This window comes from Tamandua tetradactyla, chromosome 11, assembly GCF_023851605.1.
Source record: "Tamandua tetradactyla isolate mTamTet1 chromosome 11, mTamTet1.pri, whole genome shotgun sequence".
NCBI classification, from domain to species: domain Eukaryota; kingdom Metazoa; phylum Chordata; class Mammalia; order Pilosa; family Myrmecophagidae; genus Tamandua; species Tamandua tetradactyla.
In genome coordinates this window covers 42080104-42100316 of record NC_135337.1, presented here as the reverse complement: position 1 = coordinate 42100316, position 20213 = coordinate 42080104, and the positions used below count along the sequence as shown (strand labels likewise).

The 20213-nt window shown below is 36.1% G+C and overlaps 1 long non-coding RNA gene across 3 annotated transcripts in view; it reads right to left on the bottom strand.

Moving 5' to 3' along the window:
* The window catches only part of LOC143649492 (uncharacterized), a 340610-nt gene that overhangs the window by 149280 nt on the left and 171117 nt on the right, over nt 1–20213 (bottom strand). The window contains exon 8 of one of the 3 annotated variants that reach the window (XR_013159042.1): nt 17791–17876. The exons of 1 other annotated variant lie outside the window; for it this stretch is intronic. This is a non-coding gene — a long non-coding RNA (uncharacterized LOC143649492). Of the gene's footprint in view, nt 1–17790; nt 17877–20213 lie in introns of those variants that run through there. One more of the 3 variants, XR_013159049.1, reaches the window with a different exon arrangement.

The window sequence follows — 20213 nt, the reverse complement described above, 5'->3', positions numbered from 1 at the left end:
AGAAAAATAAATAAAAAGCATCCAAATTGGAAAGGAAAAAGTAAAACTTTCCCTGTTTGGAAATGATACAATCCCATATACAGCAAGTTCTGAAAAATCCACAACAAAGCTCTTAGAGCTAGTAAATAAATTCAGCAAAGTGCAGGGTACAAGATCAACACACAAAAGTCACTAGTGTTTCTGTTCACTTGTAACAAACAATCTGAAAAGGAAATCATGAAAAATTTCCATCTACAAAAGTCACTAAAAGAACCCAATATCTAGAAACAAATTTAACCAAGGATAGAAAGTACTTATGCACAGAAAACTAAAAAAAAAAACACTGCTGAAAAAAATTAAGGAAGACCTAAGTAAATGGCGGAACATTATCTGTTCATGGAGTGGAAGACTCAATATATCACTTCCACCCAAAGCAATTTAGAAGTTCAACACAATCCCAATAAAAATCCCAACTACCTTATTTGCAGAAATAGAAAAGGCAATCATCAAATCTGTATGGTAGGCTAAGGGGCTCTGAATAATCAAAACTATCTTGAAAAAGAAGAGAAAAGTTGGAAGACTCACATGACCTGATTGTAAAATTTATTGCAAAGCTACAGTAATCAAAACAGCATGATACTGGTACAAAGCACATAGATGAATGAAATCAAGTTGAGAATTCAGAAATCAGCCATCATATCTATGACCATTTGATTTTTGAATGGGGGCCAAGTCCATTATACAAGGAAATGATAGTTTTTCCAACAAATGGTGCTGGGAAAACTAGATACTCATGTGCAAGAGAATGAAGGTGAACCCTTACAACATATATAAAAATTAATTAAAAATGGATCAAATACTTAACCATAAGAATGAAAATTATAAAACTACTAGAAGAAAATATAGAAAGACATCTTCAGGACCTTATGTTTGGCAGTGGTTTCTTAGACTTTACACAAAAAGCACCAACAACAAAAGAAAATACAGATAACTGGGACTGCTACAAAATTAAAAAATGTTGTACTTCAAAGGGACTTGAACATGGAAGTAAAAAATCAACCTATAAAATGGGAGAAAATGTCTGGAAATCATACATCTGATATAGGTTAATAACCCAGAATATTTACAGAATACCTACAACTCAACAATAAAAAGACAACCCAATTAAAAACTGGGCAAAAATTTGAATAAACATTTCTTCAAAGAAGATATACAAATGGCCAATGAACACATGAAAAATAGTCAACATCAATAACCTTTAGCATAATAATTAATTAAAAGGAAAATGAGATGACACTGCACCCACTGGAATGGTTACTATTAGAAACTATAAAACCAAAAAACAGAAAATTACAAGTATTGGCGAGGATGTGAAAAAATAGGAACACTTGTTCATTGTTGGTTGGAATGTAAAATGATGCACCCACTGTGGAAAGCGGTTTGGTGCTTCCTCAGCAAGCTAAGTATGGAATTAGTGTTTTACCTGGAAATCCCAAAATAATTCAAAGTATAGACTCTAACAGAATTTGCACACTGATGTTCAGAGCAGCACTATTTGCAATTGCCAAAAGGTGGAAGCAACTCAAGTGTCCATCAACAGATTAATGGACTAACAAAATTATATATATGCACGATGGAATTTTATCCAGCCGTAAAAAAGGAGTGAAATTCTGATACATGCTACAAAATGGATGAGCCTCGAAGACAGCATGTCGAGTGAAATAAGCCATACACAAAAAGACAAATATTGTATGATCTTGTTTATATGGAATAAGCAGAATATGTAAATTTGTAGTAATAGAAATTAGAATATAGGTTACCAGGTGCCTGTCTGGGTGTAAGAAATGAGGAGTTAATGCTCTATTGGTACAGAATTTCTGTTTGGGGTGAGGGAAAATTTTGGTAATAGATGGTGGTCATGGCAAATTTCACCATTGTGAATGTAATTAACTGTAAAGAATTATATATTTATATGTGTTTAAGGGAAAATTTTAAGTCGTTTATGTATCTCCAGAATAAAATTTCAATAAATCACAGAATTATTCAATGCAAACCATGAACCCTAATGTAAACTATGAACTGTAGTTAATAGTATAACTATAATAATGCTTCATCAATTATAGCAAAGTTATCGCACTAACTCAAAATGTTAATAAGGAAAACTTGGCGTGTGAGTTGGAATATTTTGGAATTTTGTATTTTCCTCATGATTTTTCTGTATACCTATAACTTCTTTAATAAAAAATTAAAAAATGATTATAAAAAGAAACAAGTATGTGGGGAAAGAGTGACAATGAAAACTTAAAAATAAGTATTTTGGTTACATACTTTTATAAAGAATCTTATCCTTATTTGAGCTCCTTAACTAGTTATAAATTTACATAATAATGCAGGATATATTATTATGTAATGTATACATAATATATATGTATATATTACATAATATATTATGTAATAATATAGGAGGATATAATAGAGATTAGATTATATGCTGATTCTAATCTGGTTAGAATTATTTGGTGCATTTGCTGTTTTTAGAATACTGTAAGGTAACTCCCTATGACTTACACCCTTGCACAACCCTCTCCCCTCGAATGCAGTGGAAATTGTATCTTGCTTCTACCAAAAGAATATGACAAAAGTGATGAATTGTCACTCTCTTAGCAAGATTATGCACTATGACAATGTGATGGCATGTCACTCCCTTGACTACATTATATTGTATAAGACTCTGTTTCAGTGCCCTGGAAAGAGATACACTCCTGCTGGCCCGGAAGAGGCAAACAGCAATGTTGTAAATAGAAACACATGACAGCAAGCTGAGGGAGCTAAGGGCCTTGGTCTACTATCCTAATGAACTCATTTCTGCCACAACCAATGAATGTAACCACCATTTTTAATCTGCACATGATATATGCACTTGGTCTTGGGAGGTAGCCCAGTATGAGTATGAGATGGACTCTTCATGGCATGACTTAGTAGCCGTATTTCTTCAGTTCTTCAGGGAATTAGTGTCTGCATTGCAAAACAAGAACAACGTTAGTTACTTTGCAGTATTGAGTGAGGATTAGAGATAATGTGTGTAAAATGTCTGGCACACTGTGGATTCTCAGTTATGGTTATTTTGAGAGAGAGGTGAGGAGTGGTGGTCACTGACCTCTCCAACCAAGCCTTTGCTTTACATCCGACAACAGCATATACCTGCAATATCATTGGGAGGATTAGATAAGATAATGGAAATGAAAGCTTTTGCCTGGTTCATAGGAAGTGCACACCTTAAGAGGTAGGTATGAAAATGGTAGTGCTGCCTTTTCTCCCATTCACACATGCACACAGATATACAGAGAGAGTGAATATCAACTTTAAAATGAGCTAATCTGATGAATGATTAATATACATTAAAGTTGACAAAGATTTAGGATTCTCTGATCAGTCCTGAGGCCACTTTTTATTCTGCACAAAAATATTCCTCAAGATGTCTCAGAGGAAACTTTATTTTTCTTATAAACTATTTCTCTTTTAGAAAATGAAACTATCATTTCTGGAAGGGAAATAGATTCAAATGCGTATCTTCCACTATACTCTTCACATCTTACAGCTTTCTGCAATTCCATCTCTCACTCTACACTTAGATTCAGATACATCCATTGTGTAATTATATGTTTTTAAATAGATGAAGATGTGAATATGCTGAATCAGTATCTTGCTTCCTTAGATAAAACGTGGCAATATTTTCTATTTCTATAGATAACTTGAAAAGCTGGAGCAATCAGTACCAATCACTCTTCACTCAAAAGGAATGCACAATCCCCAGAGTTCATTGGTTCTCATCCGCGACCTTAAACAGCAAACATATTGTCAGAGACTAAGATTTTTAGATGCTGATGAGCTTAATTGTTCTGTCATACCTATGAAGAGCGCTTGGCAGTTTCAAAGTACTTTCACATAAACTATCTCCTTTGACACTCTAGGGCACAGGAGATATTACTATCCCTGTGTTATAGAAAGAAAAAAAATGTCCATAGAAGAAGCAAATGCTTTTCTCAAACTCATTGTGCCTAATTGCCAGGGCCAGACCTGGTATTTTGGCATCTCTTGTCCTTAATGGTGTTTTTTAAATTATTTTAAATTCTTTATGAGTATACCTTCAGACAATTATGAGCATAGATTTTTGGAATATCATGAAACCTGAGTTTGAGTCTCAGCTCTTTGTATTACTATGTGACTATAGGCAAGTTATTTAGACTCATTAAGATATAATTTTCTCATTTGTAAAATAAGGTTAATAATTGTACTTTTAGAGCTATTAAAAGATTAAATGAAATAATATTTGCAAAATACTCCGTGCTTAATAAAAACTCAATGATACCTCTCATAATTGTCATAAGAATGAATGTAATCTGCTATCTTTTATGAAGAATTCTTCATCTATATGGGAAATATTTGGTATACAATATCAATTTCTGTTGAATAGACATGGTTCTAGGAATTAAAAAAAAATTACTGTTTGTGAAAATGGAATAAATTTCTTTTCCTGGGTTCATAAAAAATGAAGCACTTACCAAGTTGCACTTCAAATAATATCGATTTTCCATGCTCTCAAAAAGGCATATTTTCATAGGCAAATGCAAAATATGCCTTTTGCAATTCTAAAAATCCATGCAGGACAGTTTCAGTGAAGGCTCAGGAATATACATATTTTTCTTAAATGATGAAAAATAGTTTCTCCAAGAGCATACCTGTTTTATCTAGACAGATTTCCTTATATAGAATTCCAATCAAGAAAAGACATAAGGCTGTATATCATTATAGAACTTGGTAAATGGATGTTTTTCCTTGATTTTGGACTGGCTCATTAAAGTGTCTTGTATTTTGACATCAAATAGACAGACACAGCTTCAGAAAAGACAAAAGAGAAATTATATTCCATCAAAAAGAGGATATGGGCAGGCAAATATTAGAGTGAATGGCACAAATATTTTACATTACTGGCTGCTTTTTCTTTTTTGCCTTATGCTTATATTTTTAATGTTAAGTTTTTTCCCTGAGGAGAGAGAGAATAAATAAAAAACTTTTCAAGTCTATTATTACCAAGAGATGAGTTTAGACAGGCATTACCTAATGATTCTACATTTTTGGATCATCATATAAACAATATGTATCATCACTAAGCTGAGATCACAATGAAAAGAATTATTGGAATCACCACTCATCAAATGACTCCCAGAAACAATAATTTTTTTCTTAAATGTAAGTGAATGGAAAACATATGGAAAGGAATTTAGTTCACAGAGTGACTGAAGGGTTGTGGAAAAATGCCAAGAAAAGGAAAATCATCCTCATGCATCATATTCCAAGAATCCTTGGCTTCAAACTTCATAGTTTCTAGGAGATTTCCCTATCCCAAGATAGGGAGTACAGTGAGTTCTGCTGTTTCCATTACACAGTGAGTAATGGGAGTCTGGTACTAAGCTGGTACAGATCAGTTTTCTGTAACAAATATCTTGCAGGGCCAACATCCTGGAACACCATTCTGGAAGAGCCCTTTGTGATCAGATACTGTCATGAATGGTCCATGAAGTGAAAAACCGTTCTCCATTCCAAATTAGTTCAGAGGGAAGGAACATGACAAACAGGGCTGCTCTGCATTTCTGGAGGTCTGGGTTTTTCCGTCTCATTTCTGAGCATTAGCAAATTGCTTCAGAAATTCTTCTCCCTCTTACTCTCTTCATATTCTGTTTCCCTCATGAATTTTTTTAGGTTCTCTAGGTTATATTTAATAACAGAAATAAAATTTAATCAATTCAAGCAAAGAGGAAAGAAATGAGGGGAGCAGGAAGCAGAAAGACTTGGAAAACCTTGGGCACACATCCTCTCCATCTCATATCTTTGGTTCTCTCAGTATGTGTCTGCTTGAATTTTGTCTCTCTAGAGACCAAATTTCATCATCTCTTCTCATGGTGGAAAGAAAATGGTCATTTCCTAGCTCCCAAATTTGAATCACTTCCATGTGGGATAAGCCTAAAATGACTGTCTCTCCGCCCCAATTACTAACTTTGAGAAAGAAATAAACCAATTGGTCCAGCTTCAGGAAGGAGAACCTCCAGTCTCACCCACCAACCAGTCCAGTTACCTACCTGTGGCATCATGCACGACAAACACTGTTATTAGGTCCAGGGCATGGAGCTGAAGTCTGAAAAGCAGTTCTCAAAGAATGGGGATTCTTAGGAGTTAAACAGATACCCCAGAAGCTGTCTTCTACATTTTACTTCTCCATTGACATGGAAAAGATGTGAATATAGATAAGAATTCTTTAATCCCTTATTTTGAAACTCAAGCCAGTTTTCTTAAAAATCAGTAACACTAAAAAAACATGGCCACATTCAATGGAGAGCGATATCAGGGAAAGTTTCAAAAAGGATTTGTAGCTAAGGAAGCACTGATTGAACAGCAGCTACAGTAATTTGGTTGTCGTGCATCCTGCTGTATTCATGCTGCTCTGAGCGCACTAAATGGTCATTGTTATGTCCTTGGCTCATCCTAACCAGGCTAGAATATAGCCGGAAAACCAGGAAAGAAGGAAACAAGCCTTTAATTTGCTTTGTGATCTGTGGGACATAATCTTGAAATAAAGGGTGTCCTAATGATAACGGCAACAAGACTATGATAAATTTTGAGATGATCTGTTATGCCCTTCATCTTAAAAGGCATGTACTCCATGTCAGTTTTCCATATCATGCTATATTCTGCAGAGTAGATACAATTATCAATATTAGTAGACATATATCAGGTAAATAAAAGGTGTAAGATGCAGAATTATATGTACATAGTTTACAGTGCATTTCAGTAGTTGATCTTTATAAAGTATTGCATGGTGTTGCCACAGCTGATATTGAAATTAGGACACCCTGAAATCCAATCCCAGGTATGTTCCTTACCATCTGTGTGCCTGAGGCATCTTACTTAACTTTCCGGTCTGGATTTTCTTCTTTTTATATGTGACTAATGCAGTCTGCTTCACAGGATTGTCTTGAGGATTAAAATAGGTACTTTCTGGTACTTCGTATATAGTATATTTCAGAAAAATATTAGTTATTAATTTTTTTGACTTTTGACAACTATTTGTACAATATTTAGGCAAGTAGGTTAGGTATTATATTGCCAATTCTGCAAATTAGTAAATTTAAGGTAGAATTATCCATGGTTACGTGGATGTGCTGCTTACCACTTAAGATTCTTTGGTTATATTTTATGACAGAAATTAAATTGATTCTTTTGTGTGGGCAAAAAGCACAAAGTAAGGGATGTGAGAACAATTTAGAAGCAGGAACTAAAAAGCCCTGTTACCTAGAACAGAGACTGCTGGTCATCCCAAGTAACCATTCTCCCATTCTTCTTCAGTTGTCAAATTGTAATTTGTAGCAGGACTCACTACTTCTCAGAATGAAGAATACATTCTGTAGCCCTCTTTGCAGCTATGCGCAGTCCACTGGCCAATGAAATGTTGCAAACTGTGCCTGGTATGCAACTATTCTTCAAGTGGTGGGATTCACCTCTTCTGTTTTTATGCTGTCTGCAAGAGGAACCTAATGGCTGAATCACCAAGATTCAAGAAGGTTTCTTTCATGATGAGATGACCTTGTGATCTGAAGACATGTGATGAGAGAGAGAAGGAACCTAGACCGCAGACATTGGAGACTATCACATCAACTCTGGATCACTTCTTTTTTTGAGAATGAGAAGGAAATAATTATCTTGACTAGGCCATAATTATTTTGGATATTTCTGATATATACAACCTATAACTCTACCTGGTTTTATCAACACTACCCAAAAACAAATACACACTGTCTGTGATAGGCTAAGTATAGTACCAGGCTTTATGGTTGCAATATAGATAGAATTTGCCAGCTAGGAAAATAATATATATATATATATATACATTAAAGAGATAGATAATGAAACAAGCATTGTACAAAAAGTAGAAATGCACATATATCCCTAGCATCTTGATGTAAATATATACTAAGATATATTGAGTACAACTTATAAGCAGGGAAATAACAGAGTGTTTTGGTTTGCTAAAGCTGATAAGATGGAGTATCACCAAATATGGGTTGGCTTTTGCAATGGGGATTTATTAACTTACAAGTTTACTGTTCTTAGGCCATGAAAATGTCCAAATTAAGGCAGCAACGGAGTGACACCTCCTTCTGAAGAAAGGCTGCTGGCAGTCTGAGACTCCTCTGTCCCATGGGAAGGCAGTGTCTGCTGGTCCTTCTCCTTCAGGTTTGGCTGCTCTCTATTTCTGGCTTCAGTGGCTACTTCCCTGCTTCTATGGCTTTCTCTTTCAGCTTCTCTTTCTCTCTGTGTCTGAGTTTCATCTCTTATAAAAGACTCCAGGAAGAGGATTAAATTCTACCCTGCATAAGGTCGGTCACATTTGAAGCTAAGAGCCTATTCACCAAAAGATTCTACTTACAATGGGTCCATATCCACAGGACTGGTATAACTGTAAGAACATATATTTCTTATGTTCTTAAAGGTATACCAGTCCTGTGGATATGGACATAAAGCATCATACATAAAATGTAAATGTACCTTTATGTAAAGGTACATAAAACATCAAACCTCCCCATCATTAAGCATATTGCCTCTCCTCAAAGCTGTCCTCGGTTGAAAGAAACAGCTAGTGTTAACTGTTGTATGTGCAATGTGCAGCATTGTGCTAAACCTCTCTAAGCATTATTTAATACTCTCAATAACCTGGGAGGTAGGTTCAATTTATTGGCTCCATTTTATAGATGAGTAAACTAAGGATCAGAGAAATGAAATTATTCATCCTAAGATCTGACTGCTGTAAAATGAAACAATAAGGATTCTAACCTTGGTTTCACTGACTCCAGAGCATGTACTGTTAGCTACCCATGCTATATTGCATAATATGCAAGTTGGATTAAGGAAGAGAGAGAATGGGACATTAATATAATTCAAACAGAGTGGAGGAAGGAATCTGAATCGAAACATGGCAGAGCCAGAGGCAACAAGAACCCATAGATTCCTGTATCATTAATGTAATAATTTAGCTTTCTTTCAAAAGGAGATGTTTTATTCATTGATACATATATATATAATCATAAACTGCATTGCATGGGGTAGCTTATGAAAGGAGGAAACTGACTGCAGGAGATCTAAAATTAACAAAGACCTCTTCTGAAGTTTAGCTTGGGGGGCCCAGAATTTAAATTTATACCTCCCAGCTGGATTGGAAAAATATAAAAGCCAAGCTGCCAGGTTAGCCTTGGAATCCTTACGTTACCCACCAAGAAGCATACATTCTGATTGAGTGTTGGGCACAGCAGGAAATATCATTGCAAACCTGGAATTCAGATTTCTACCAGAAAACGCGAAGCATCTGGCAGTTTTGAATGGTAATCTTTCCAGATTTACTTTCACATAAACTATATTCCACTACAGAACCAAAAATCATGGGGGGAGATTGTTTTTAATATAGTGGTTCAGAGAAAAGCACAGGGAAATCTAAATGAAGACAGAGCATTCCATCTCCCAACCTTGATTAGCAAAAATAGCACCCCTAGACCTTTTTTATCTGTTAAAAAAGATGGGCTCCCTTGGATAGTCTTAAAACACTTCCCAACACTTCCAATGTAGCACATTAACTTCCAGGGAATTCTGTGGGGAGCCTCTTTTCTGAAGCAATTGACCATTGGTTGCCCATTAGTTTGGTGGTTGTTATTTTTCTCTACAGGAAGCTAACTGAAGTTTCAAATTATCTTCCATGACTTTGCTGTGAGCACAGAACCAAGTTCCTTTTTTCATTAGTTCAAAAGATAGTTTTCTGGGTGTTATTTTTTTAAATTACATCTCTAATGTTAAATCCACGTGGATTGAAAGGCAACACATTGCTTGTGAGAGTGAGTGTTTTAATAAATATGGATTGAGCCATACCTAAACAATTGAGAAAACATTTTCATAGCTTTCATTATATGAAACATCATAAACATTACTTAGATGTGTTTTTTTTTCAGTAGAGACCCCAATATAGTCAAGAGATAGTTAAAATACAGGTTACTCTTGGAGGTGGAGGTGGGCAAAAACTAAAGCAAAACAGAACAACTTGAAATATTTTCAAAAGACAATATCCTATGTTTCTCAACATAATGAAATGGAAGCAAAAGAGTTTTAAAGAAACATCTTAGAAATAGTCATTTATAAGAGAATGCACAATATGAAATGTTTGAACTGCACAAGAAATGTGAAAAAATGTACACTTACATCATCAAAATTGTTAGACAACATTGCATTATCATTTTTCCAAAAGCAGAGCATGTTTTTGGATCTTAATTACAATGGAAGCAAATGTGTAAAAGAAAAGTTTATTTCCTATTGTTTGTCTATAATTGAAAGTGTAACAAATAATTGCACAGCTATTTGTGTATGGCAGATAAGTAACTTCAGTAGAAATCTTGCCCTACATGGCAACAAAACAGCTGTTTATCATTGGCCTAATTATCAAGTTAATGAGATGCTAATTTCTATATTCATTCATAAGGCATGCATGAGCAAGTACTAGTGTATGCAAAACAGAGTTTAGTGACAAACTTAATAAATAATATAGCCAGGTATTGGCAGATAAACACAAATGCTTTTAAAAGCTAGAACTTAACTTATTGTGAAATTGTACAATTTCAAGAGGCATCCGCAGCCATCTACCATCTTTAATGCATGTATAGTTCTGATGGAAGCCTTCTTTTACTCAGTAGTCATGTTTCAATTCCTGCCGTGTCTATAGAACTCTTATTACAGTTGCTCAATGGGGGCAGAATAGGATACACTGTGCAGATTTATGGATGGCTATTTCAATCCCTATGGGATTGTTGTGCCAGGCTTCCAATTTCCCCAGCACAAAATAGGATGCCCCTCTTTTAAGAAATTAATATTATCAGGAAAATCCTCCAGTACACACTGCAGTGAAACATGTTTTGCCCTTCTCCCAGTCAACAGTGCCCCTGTGGGTAAACTTTGTAGAACCCCCAGGTTTGGTGTTTCCTTATTGACTTGTAGAGGAGGATAGTTATTTCAAATAATAATAATAATAATAATAATAATAGCAACAATAAAAGTAGTAATAGTAACACTTAAGTAGCTAACCAAATCACGTGGCATGTGACAGTTTTCAAAATTTGCGTTTAATGCTTGGAGTAACAGGAAGGAAAATGATGTGTTTTTTTGGAGATGGACTTCCAAATTTTGGAAGGGCTTATGAAAATCCTGATTTATGCCATCTCCATCCTGTCATAGAATGTAAGGTCACTAATGTGAGTGCTGTTTTGTGGCAACTGATCTGCCCTCCAATGATTAAGCACCCTGGGGACCTACTCACTAATTTCAAGAATGCATAGCAAGCAGCACTCCTGCAGAGAAGAAGAGAAGTGGTGGGATCTAGAAATGCAGCTTTGCCCTCACAGTAGAGCTGCATAGCCTGAGCAATCAACTTCCCCTCCCTTTGTTTTTCAGAATGCAGCCACAGGCATGACTTGTGAGCAGCTTACAATGAAACATGGGCAAGGCTGCGGAAGACTGCACCAAGATGTGAAAGGTTTCTTTTTAGATAAATTGATCTATGACAATCCTGATTGAAAGGTTGCACAATGTAAAGTTTAAGTTTGTATCATTGTTCATTTCCTAAACTGAAAGCCTACAGTAGGTGCCAAAGGAATGAAAGAACATGTATTTGTTCTGGGTGCAATCAGGTTAGCACCTCATAACATGCTCCCAATCATGTCTTGAATTTCTATTAAATGTAACTAAATTTTAACAGCTGATTCTGTCATTCTAATGACCCTATTCTTAATAACTCTAACTTGCAGTTTATGTTTATCACATGATAATTTATTTGAATTTTATAGTAAACCTCAGTGTTTATACTGCAAAAAAGGTCAATCTCATGATTTTATTAATGGAGTCACTGAAGCCCAGGTTATAGAGATTGTTAGTGACAGAGCTGAGAGTAGACCTTTGAACCTGTGTTCATTTATTTGCCTTCTCTTTCTATTTCAAAAATCAAGCTGAGAAATGATCAGTGTGTTTAATATGGCATGCCTTGCAAATGTGTGTCTAATAAGCAAAACAGAAAAATGTCTGATGCTTGATGTGATTATAAAAATGTGATCTTCTGCTTTTCCTATGTGCCCTAGTAGTTAGGCACATGTACCAATGTAGTAAGAATAAAACTTAACACAGAGAACTGTAAATCTATGCTATCTAACAGAATACCTCATATTTTAAATATAACTTTCCCTCGTCATTTAGAAGGGACTTGAATCTTCTAGAGACTCTAATTCATTCACTTCAGTAATACAAAGAACTTACAATGTAATTGAAATCCCAGAAAGCACAACTTCATTCTATGAGGATGTATCTTCTCACAATAGAAGAGTGGGGCCATTTCTTAGTGATTCCAATGCTGTCGAAGTGAACAAAGCAGCTATACTTCTGTGGCTGAGCATAGTATAGTGATCAAATTCAGCTAATTATAAAATAATTCAATTCTGTCAGTTGGGTCAAAGCTGCCTTAATAAATTGTCATGGATAAGTTTTAGTTTTAATTGTTTCCTTAGACACAGAATTATGAGTACCCCTGATATGCAGAAATAAAACAGAGTTAGCGCTGAGATTTTTTAGGTGAAATGAGAACACACAAAATAGCAGGCTCTCTTGGGTGTGTAGCAGATTCGCTTGTGGTTTTTTTTAACAAAGGAGCGGCAGGAGAATATCCATTCTTAATAGGCTTCATTGGTAAATTTGACATTAAGTCTGAAAACCCCGAGGTAGGTCTCTCAGGGCCATGAAAACTAGAACCTGTCCTTATGAAGTTCTGAATCTTCAATCCTGAGAACATAACGCCTAGTAAGGGTTCTTAATGAATGAATTAATGAAAATGTAGAAACGTAGGAAAGTAGTGTAAACCAGAGATAAGGAGCATATTTTAGGATGGGATCAAAGCAAATGAGATACCTTAAGTCAGAGGTCAAGAATGGTCAAAACCAGAAAGGCAGCTGAACCAAAGAAATCCTCCCAAACCAATGTCAAAGTCAAACAATATCCAAAGAGACTTTGCAGGACTAAGTGTATATAAATCTGTTGTACTTGACCAAGCAGAATCTTAAGCAAGCTTTTATGTTCCTGATTTTTTCAGGTTAAGATGAATTTATTCACATTTGCAAATCTTTGAAATCTTGGATGCCACTCTCATTTGACGCATTCTACAATTTCTACTGTCCTGAATTGTACTCTTAGTTCTTCTTCTCCTAGGCAGCTTTTGTGTTTGTTCTTGTCAGTCACCTGAGGGCACTATCAAGCCGAGACCACTTCAAATGAAATCCTCTCCTCAGCACTGTGGATTCAGACTGCACACCTGCAAAAGTGCTGGATTGTAGTTCAAATTTTCAAGGGAGGTTTTCCCCCTTCTTCTACCTCCTGTTGAAGTTGAAACGCACAAGTTTCTTTAACTGACCCTTTTGAATCCCTAGTTGAATTCTTATTTAACCTGCAGTGAGGGTTTTAGGACAATTTATGCAAGAATCAGATAATAGAACCCAGTCTTGTTTTTGTTTTGGTTTGCTTTGTTTTTGGTGGAACATTAAATAATGTTGCATGCTACAATCTACACATTTTATGTGTGTTAACATGTATTTGTTCACCTGGGATTGAGCTAAAATTCACAAGTCTTGAATATTTAAGGAGAATAGTGATAATGTCTGCATCTACCCAAGGCTAAAAACAAAGTTCAGATCTCGACAAATTCTTTTGTTCCTGTAATATCCTGGAAATTGATTTACTTGACCCTTAGGTTCATAGGTTAGGTTAGTTTATCTTAGTGCTATTTCCTACATTTGTAGGTTCATTATGAAATGATGTTTCCTCTCTCCTGGTATGCCTGCCAGCCTATACTTAGGTGCTCAGCTATAGTTACTGAACTCCACATTCTAGAATATGTCTATCTAAACCCAACTTAAGTTTGAGCAGCTCTCAAATTGGAAAGTCTTTCTCATGTTGATTGCTGGTATCTGTCAGACAATAACTTTTGGGCAACATAAGGCATTTATACATAGTTTCAAAGAAAATTTTTTTATAAAATTATTATTTGCAGAAGAACATAAAAAAAAATTCTCTTGTAATTGATGCAGCTTTTGAGATCAGATGAGTTTCTGTGTATTTGTTTGTCAATGTTTTTGTTTTTCCCCTAAAGAAATTGTTGTTATAGCTTCTCTCTTTAACTCAAACCAGTTTAGTGGACCTTTTTAAAAGCATAAAATGCATTTTAAGTGATTGTGGCTAGGTTGCTGATTCTCTGGTTTAGCTCACAGTCTATTCATCCTAGTCTCATTCCCCCAACAAGACTAATCAAGTTTCTGTGGAATGTTCTGGACGGAAATCTGCATCTCTCTCCTTCTTTCTCTCTCTACCTTCTTCTTAGATTCTATGAAATCTCAATTGCCACCCTTACTTGACATTTTGACTCCAGTTTTTTGTTCCTCAAAATTTGAATATCATATCTCTTTCCTTTTCTTATATCTTGAATTGTATGAAGTGTGGGACCCATAAAATTATGTGGTTTTGATACTGTCTCCAAAAACAACTACTGTGAAATTCCCTTGGCAACACCCACTTCTTTTTCACCTATACCTGTCCACTGATGTCTGGGAGGAAGAAACTTGTAAAGCAGAAGAGTCAATTTCAATTGTTACCAAAGCAAATTGTGATGTAACAACTAGCAATATTGTCAGCTCCATATATCTCCAGCTTCTCAGAAGAATGGCAGTAGCACTGTTGGATAAATATCATCTTCAGGCTCCGACGTACAAATAATCTGTCTTACTTCCTTAGCTCCCTCTAGTAACCTGAAACATAATCACTCTCTCCCTCCCTCCTCTCCTTCTCTCCCTTCCTCCACCCTTCCCTTCCCTCCCTCCCACCTTACCTTCCTTCCTTCCTTCCTTTCTTCCTTCCTTCCTTCTTTCCCTTCTTTCCTTCTCTTTTCTTCCCTTCTTATTCCTGCCTTCATTCTATTTTCCTTTTATTTATCCTTTTGCCCCAATTTCTTTATCTTGAACTAATTGAGCATCATCTGTGGTCATGGTGATCATAAATCACTGTCACTGTCATCTTTATCTACATATCACATGTTCTACAAAAGGCAAGTATATTGGCTTCACGTCTCAAACTCCACACTTATCATGTCCTATAATGATATAAAATTTAAAACACATGTTTACAAGGTTGCATTTGGTCTTTCCAGGCAAATAATAGTGATGATAAGAATCTTGGTAAATGTTTTAGTGATAGCTAACATTTATTGAGTTCATTCTAGGTATCAGATACATTCTAAATTCTTTCTGTGAATTTTCTCATTTAATTCTCACAGCAACCCTATGAGGTAGATAGTACATTTTATGCATTTTAAGAATGAGAAAATTGAGGTCTAGAGAAGTTAAATAACATTTCTAAAGTCATACCATACTAAGTTTGGACTGGGGCTTTGATAAAAAATTTCCTGTTAACTGATACCATATTTGGTCAAACAGATTAAAAATTACAAACAACAAATATATTGAAGAATTTTCCTGAAACAGAGAAGGTGTGTAGGAGACAAGTATTAGCTGTAGCAAGATACATGTAGAAGGCTCTTACAAAGGAGAAAGGACTAATTCTCTCAGCTGTATCATTCTATCTCCAGAATTAGGAAAAGCTTCATGAGTCTGTAAACTGGGATGATAATCCCTCAGGAGGTTAAAGTAAGATTAATAACTTCTGCAGAGAGGACCACTTGGTTATTGAAAACCTATTTTTTAGATTTTTTTTTCATTTCTAATAATTCTTCAGCATAATATAGTTACCAAAGATACTCCATTCACTCCATTCGAAGGTATTCATGGTGCTTTGTCAGTGGTGGTCCTTGACTCAGTAGTTACATGTTAAAAAAAATATATGTATATATATTCCCCCCACCTGGCCTCCTTCCACGAATGGCCTCTTGAAATCTATTTTCCTTTCTTAAGTAGTTTCTGTTAGGCAGAATTTCAGTAACATTTCCTGGGACATTCATTATATAGACAGCAATGCCACATTAACTTTTATTTATCACAGACCACGTAACAAAGTGTGATTCTCTTGAACCTTTCTTTCAGCCTCTTCCCAATTCATTTGTTCCACATGCTTCATAAGTCCTTAAAACCTAATACATCTCCCTATTTTATTTATCTCAGACTCTTTTGACTCTTTCACAGTCTTGCAGTTCCTAGAGCAAAATGTCAATGTCTTTTCCTTTCTATTTCTTTTTTTAGGCCTAGCCAAAGGATTGAGTCAGAATAGACATCTCCAGTAACTGCAGACAGCTTCACTTGCTCCATAAGGACTTTAGGAATGGAAAAGAGGAGCTTCTTTCAGGGTTTTGCCTAACTCTTTTGATAACCACAAGTCCTTCTTCTGCTAAGTGCAAATGAGGTATCACAGAATCAGCTCCACCTAGATTAATGAGTACACCCCTCTGTAGTCTCTGCTAATTGACTTCTGCCAACAGGTGGTTTCTAGGGGTTCCTACAGATAAGGAACTGAGGCCATATGTTAACATTGGGATAATATACCTTCCCATGGGTTCTACACATATCTATTCATAAATTACAAAATTGTGTGGCTATTTTATTGGTTCAAAGACCTTTTTCACTATTTTTTTTATAGAACCACCAAAGTGTCATGACAAAATCAGCTTGTCCAACTCTTCTTTCACTAGTTTTTAGATATTTCCCGGGGCCAGAGATTCCCCAATCATTTAAAATTACTATACAACAAGAACATGCTCTCAATTCTCATATATAACCAATCATATTTTATTTGACTATGTATGCGATACGAATTTCCAATTAAATGACAGAGAGGGGGAATTAAGCACACTCCAAATGCAGGAAATCAAGTTTTCCTATTTTTACGTGTTTTCAAATCCTAGATTAACCTTATTAACCTTAGTATTATGAGGAAGCAAAATAGGCTAGAATAAGAGTCATGCATAATTTGACTCAAACAAACAAAATAGGTTTAAAATTCCCACACAAAGCAAAACACTTAAAGCTCCCCCCAAAAAACAAAACATTATAATTTCTACATAACCTCCATATGCAATGGATATGTGCCTGCATTTAGTAGGTGTTAGATAAGTATTTGTTCCATGGATGATCCAGAATTCCTAAGGAGCTTTTCCTAGGCAAAAAAAGAAAGAGTTGAAAAAGAAAAGGAACTGCGAAATCAGGGGTTATTTGCTTTGGAAAGAGCAGTAGGGAGAAGGTGATGGAAGATGCTCCTAGAAGGGTTATTATCTGAGTTTTCTGACTTTGGGAAGGAGGAGTTAGGGACTGGGGGTGGGAGGTTGGGGACAGGGTGCACAAGTGAATGGAATGATGAGGAGCATCTGCCATGCTAAAAAGGCTTTAAATATGGTCTTAGGTTCCCTTAGGCAAAGATCTTTGCAAATATTTTGTAGACTTTATACTATCTCTCCAGGAATACACCATAAAAGTTAATTATTCTTCAAGAAGTTTGAAAGTTCATTTAACTGAATTTGAAAGAAAGGCTACTCTGCGACTCCCCCCAGAATAGTTCAGTTTTGTTTATTTTCCCAAAAAATAGTTCCCACCCCCACATCCCTGCATTTCTCACAATATATTTCCACCACCAAATAATTCCCTGAGAACAGTGTAGTAGCTGACCTTTGTTAAGGTTCAGAAATGCATCCTGTTTCATGAGATAGGGTCAGGCTGTGAGAAGCCAGGACTGGTCTTGGAAGAGCTGATCCACTCTCAGGTGCTTCCAGGAAAATGAATCTGGAAGGCAGGCAGAAGGTGCACAAATTAAATCAAGTGCAGATTGCCTTAAAGGTAAGTTAAAAAGTTGGCAGTGGGAGTCCAACTGGAAATAGTTGCTTGTATTGATGTATGGATGACACACACTTAAGTCAGGGAGGCTGAGCTTGCTAGCTGGATTTCCAAGTCAGAGCTATAGACTTATGAAAGCAAAGAAAGTTCTGGTTAATTTCTTGGTTGTATTCAGCTGAAATCAGCTAATCCTTGGGAACCATACTAAGAAAATAAAGAATAAAAAGTCAACTGGATTGTTGCTTTCATCATCACTCTGCCAGGTATATTATGTTCCTTGTCCTTATCAATTCTCAATTGTCAGGCTTCTTTGGGCATTTATTTAAAATGTTCTGGCAGAAGGAGTCAGATGGTACAAGTTTAGAATATTTGCAATTATCCTTTGGCTCCTGTTTCTATTTTTAAAATAGAAAATACCTTTTTATATACTTGTCTTCCCACAAGGGACCCACTTTTCATCAAAATGCATACAATGGGAAGCCGGTGGAGTAGGGAGTTCCAGGAATCAGTCCCTCCACCAGTACCACTATTAAACAGTCAGCAATTGTCTGAGTCAACTGTTTTGAAACTCTGGAGTCCAGTTTAAGACTGTACAGCATACAGGGAAGACTGCAAGGAAGAGGTTGGTAAATGATGGTAAATACCAGTCATTGCTCTCTCTCTCTGTCGCAGTTACTGGCACACACCTCCCATTTTCAAGGTGGGCAGGTGTGGAGTACAGGCCCCGCACAGCTTGTTAGTGACAGAAGGGATATATAACCCCACTGCCCCAAGATCTGCGGTAGGCACAGGCAATAACTGATCACAACTTCTGATTAGCTATTTCAGATCACTGGGAGCCTGGCTCTGGGTGCAGCCATTGTTTCAACCCATCCCAGACAAAATTGGTGGAGGAGACTTAAAAGTGGGATGCTTCTCCTGAGTTGTAGAGGACAGTTAAAGGCTGCATTTACTGGGCAGGTCAGCTTTTTGGGGAGATGTGGAAGAAACTCCTGATTCTCTTCCTCACCCCTCCTTCATCCCCTCTCCACAGGAGTCTCTTTATGTTTTTTTGCTTGTTTCAACTGGGAAAAACTGATTTGGGAAACTCCCCTCTGGCATAACCCTTTTTCAGAATTTGTCCTCCATGCAAAAGCAGCTTGAGACAATGAAAAAACAGTGTAAGACAAAGCAGTGTAAGAAACAATTGAGGTGGATGGCCTGGGGCAAAGAAAGTCTGTCTCCTCAGAAGGAGAGGGGCTATAAAAACTCCTGTGAATGCATAAACCCACTAGCAAGCATCCGCTCGGGACACAATGCAGGGCCAGAATACACAGGGTGGACTCTGCCTTTGCATTACCTTGGGCAGACCTTCTTTATAGGAGAGCTGACACTCAAGAAGATCTCAGTCATGTCACAGCTGGTTACAAATGCATGAAAAGATATTTCAGATAATAAATCCCAGAGTTAACATTTTAAAATAGTGAAAAGTACAGTGTGTAACAAAAGACTACAAGACAAGCAAAGAAATAGGAAAATATGGCCCATCCAAAAGAAGAGGATAAAAATCCAGAAAATGGAATGAAGATCAGACTGTGGACATACCAAAGACTAAAAATTATGGTTCTCAATATGTTAAAGGAGATGAAGGGACATATAGAGAAAGAACGAAGGGATATTAGTAAACAATGAACAATATAGGGATCTTACAAAGAGATAGTGGATTTAAAAATGAGCCAAACATTATTATCTCTAGAAAACTGGCTCAAAAATGGGACTAGTTATAACGAAATCAAGAGTTCATTGATATGTTTCCCCAATACACCATCCCCCAGCCCCAGAATCTCTTGCAACTTTTAGAAATAAAATGGTGAAGTAGTACTGGTCTTTTCTTTTGACTTAAAGTCTATATTATTCAGCATTTTCTTCTGTGACACAGATGAACTGCTTACAAAGCCATGAATAACTAGCTGTAAACTGGAAGGGATTTAAGCAGATGGACTGAATTAGGGAGCTTAGTAAGATATCTTCTCAATGTTGTAGTTCTGCACTGCCTTTTCTAAAGATTCTGTATAGAATTTTTAAAGTTTGATTTTTAAAAAAATGTTAAATGCATATCCACAGATGTGAAGTTGCATGAAAAACCATAGTATTCAAATATACATGCAATGAAACTGGTTAAAGGGCAGGCAAGACAGTTTAGGGTTGATTACAATACTGTTGGCCATGAGTTCAGTGTAAATGAATCAATGATATATATTAAATAAGGTTCCTTTAAACAGAAATGCATACAAAATAAGGCTATGT